Consider the following 3,872-nt stretch of genomic DNA (forward strand, 5'->3'; position numbering starts at 1 on the left):
GGAGCTGAAGACGGCCTGGAGAATTCCAGTGGGGTTAGAATCCAGACAACGTGAAGGTCTCTCCTTCTTGCCTCTTTCCTTCCTGCTGCCTCCCTCTCCCCACCTTCTCCTCCCTTCCCCTTCCTTTCCCTCTCCTTCTCTCTTCTCAATCGCTGAGATCTAGGGTCGAAGGCTCACACACTTCACCTTGTTTTATTCTTACCGCATCCTGAGGCAGGTCCGTCGTTGTATTTCGTGCACATTTTACATCAGGCTCCCAAGGCACAAAGATTCAAGTTGCCCACGTCAGCATATGGAGGGGGGCCAGGGAGCACTCTTGGTGGTGAGTTGTGTGACTTTTACAGACTCCCAGGTGCCTCACAAGTCCAAAGGTGTGGCTCAAAAGGGCCCCTGGGACAGTGCTGACTGCCCTTCGGTGCTGTCCTTTCAGGAGCTGGGCTGGGGCTGGACGGAAGCTGTCTTAAGCGGCAGGGGCAGCAGAGGCCTTGCGAGTGGCCCACTACCCAGGCACTGCGCTCCTCTCCTGCAGCTGGACAGGGTCGCACTGGGCCCCAGTCACAGCTCCCATCCGAATTGGTGACCGCCACCCATGAGCGTCCTCACCTGCCACCATCTCTGGGCTCTGAGTGACAACCTGTAAGAGCTCAAAGTTGAGACTTGGGAGAGGCGAGGGAGGGAGCCAGGAACCTCCATATCTCGACCTCGGTCCCTAGAGTCCACCCACAGTTTTTTTTTTTTTTTTTTAATTTAAGGATCTCACATTACATAAAGGAACTAAAACAATAAAAAAAAGAAACTAAAAAGATTTTTCCCCCTACCTCCTGCCTCTGTTTAGGATTGCCAGTTGGATTCAACAAAATTCTAGCCACGTGTGGTGACATTTGCAAATGAAAATTTAAAAGCACGATGTAAAGATGCTCAGATTATTCTGGGCATCTGCCTGCTAGTCTACGGCAAAATAATGAGCGTTTCTTAGCTTGGAAAAAGAAATGACTTGTTTTGTCTTCTTGTTTTGTTTTCATTCACAAAAAAATTCACGGGGCAGGCTGTTAGGTCTGCAGCAGAAGGCCAGGAGCAGGATCCAACGCGCAGGTGTCAGGGAAGATTGCCAACACCTCACCTCCCGGGAGGAGGAGGGACCTGCTTTTAGTGCCTTGGGTCGCTTTCAGTCCTCGAGTTATCTTAGATTTACCACTAGTGAATATGCACGAGTTTTGCGTTTTTATAGGCATAACTTTTTGCTCCTTTGCATCGAGGCTGCAAGCTGAGGGTACCGCATGGGCAATTGGTACCAGCCCAGTCCCTTTGGCCTAGATTCCCAGCCCCTGCTCAACTCCCTCAAGTCCAGCCTTGCTTTCTTCCCTCAGTGTTCATGCAGTTCAGCTCAGTAACAGGCTGTGGAAACCACAATGTCCATCAGCATCCAATCCCCAGTAGGTGGGGTGAATCCTAGGAACACCCTACCACTGAGCTTTATCCCCAGCCCTTTTTAAAAATTGGGAATGGAACCACATTTGACCCAGCTATCCCTCTCCTTGCTCTATACCCAAAGGACTTAAAAACAGCATACTACAGGGACACAGCCACATCAATGTTTATAGTAGCACAATTCACCATAGCTAAACTGTGGGAACCAACCTTGATGCCCTTCAGCAGATGAATGGATTAAAAAAAAGTGCCATATATACACAATGGAATATTACTCAGCAATAAAAGAGAATAAATCATGGCATTTGCAGGTAAATGGATGGAGTTAGAGAAGATAATGCTAAGTGAAGTTAGTCAATCCCCAAAAACCAAATGCCAAATGTTTTCTCTGATATAAGGAGGCTGACTCATAGTGGGATAGAGAGAGGGAGCATGGGAGGAATAGAGGAACTCTAGATAGGGCAGAGGGGTTGGAGGGGAAGGGAGGGGGCAGGGGGTTAGAAATGATGGTGGAATGTAATGGACATCATTACCCTAAGTACATGTATGAAGACAAAAATTGGTGTGAATATACTTTGTATACAATCAGAGATATGAAAATTGTGCTCTGTATGTGTAATAAGCATTGTAATGCATTCCATTGTCATATAAATAAAAATGAATAAATTAAAAAAAAGAAAAAATTTAATTTTAAGACAAGAGTCTCGATAAGTTATTAAGGTTGGCCTGAAACTTGTGATCCTCTTGCTTCAACCTTCCCATTAGCAAGAATTACAGGCATGGATGCTGTTGTTGTTTTTTTATTTTTTATTTGTTCTTTTTAGTTATACATGACAGTAGAAGGTATTTTGACATATCATACATACATAGAGTATAACTTCCATTCTTGTGGTTGTACATGATGTGGAGTTACACTGGTTGTGTATTCATATATTCATATATGAAAGTTATTTCTGGTTCATTCTACTGTCTTTCCTATTCCCATTCCCCCTCCCTTCCCTTCATTCCCTTTTGTCTAATACAATGAACTTCTATTCTCCACCCCCATCTCCTTATTGTGTGTTAGCATCCACATATCAGAGAAAATGTTTGGCCTTTGGTTTTTTGGGACTGGCTTGTTTCACTTAGCTTGATAGTTGGAGACTATCCACTCACAGGCAAATGCCATAATTTCATTCTTCTTTATGGCTGAGTAATATTCCACTGTGTATATACACCACATTTTCATTATCCATTCATCTGTTGGAGGGCACCTAGGTTGATTCCATAGCTTAGCTGTGAATTGAGTTGCTATAAACATCTAAGTGGCCATGTCACTGTAGTATGTTGATTTCAAGTCCTTTGGGTGTATGCCAAGAAGTGGGATAACTGTGTCGAATGGTGGTTCCATTCCAAGTGTTCAGAGGAATCCCCATAATGCTGTCCAGAGTGGTTCCACCAATTTGCAGTCCCACCAAAAATGTATGAGTGTATCATTTCCCCCATAATGAATGCCTATTTTTAATGTCAGAATTTTTAAAAAATCTCTAACCATCTCTAACCTGTCTTTATGACAGGTCTTTCAACAATAGTTGCACACATTTTGTAGAACATTGTGGGTTAAAATAATCCCCAGAACGCAAGTTCGGTGGCTGAAGGGAGGCCCACACTGCCTTACCGGCTCTACTTGGGCGGGGACAGCAGAGGGCTCCCCTACTATAGGTGACTCTTTGTGCCCTCTGGCCTTGCAGACGGTGGCTTGCTGTCTAGGTCTCAGCCAGTAGGGACTCAGTGAACAGAGGGTGTATTGTATTAGTTTCGATGTTGCTATAAACAAGTACATTTTGTTTTAGGAAATAAATTTACAAGTTAGTGGGAGAACTGGAAATAAAATTCACATTGCCTGATTCCAATCCAATATTCATTTTTTTAAAAAACAATCCTTTTCCTTTTTCTAAAAAATATTTTTAATTATAGATGGACACAATACCTTTATTTTATTTTATTTTATTTTAATGTGGTGCTGGGGTTCGAACCCAGGGCCTTAAGCATGCTAGGCAAGTGTTCTACCACTGAGCCCCAGCCCCAGCCCATAATAATAATCCTTTTCTAATACACAATCTCAAAATAATGACATTGTCCCACCTTCTTCTACTTGCTCTACCAATTCTCTCCTAGAGGAAAACTACTCAAAAAATTTGCTGTGAATCTTTTTAGACTTTTTTTTTTGTGTGTGTGTGTGTGTGTGGAAGGGTATGTTTTGAACCAAAAATGAGATTACATTCACATTGTTCAAGCCCTTTCTTAATTCCACAATATATAGTGAACTTTCTTCCATGTCAGTATTTACAGATCTTCATTCTCCCCTCCCTTTCAGTTTTATTGAGATGTAATCGAAGTACACTGTACATGTGTATAATGGACTTTATCCATATTTAAAGTGTACACTTGGATCAAGTTTTGGA

The sequence above is a fragment of the Callospermophilus lateralis genome, chromosome 12, assembly GCF_048772815.1.
Source record: "Callospermophilus lateralis isolate mCalLat2 chromosome 12, mCalLat2.hap1, whole genome shotgun sequence".
NCBI classification, from domain to species: Eukaryota; Metazoa; Chordata; class Mammalia; order Rodentia; family Sciuridae; genus Callospermophilus; species Callospermophilus lateralis.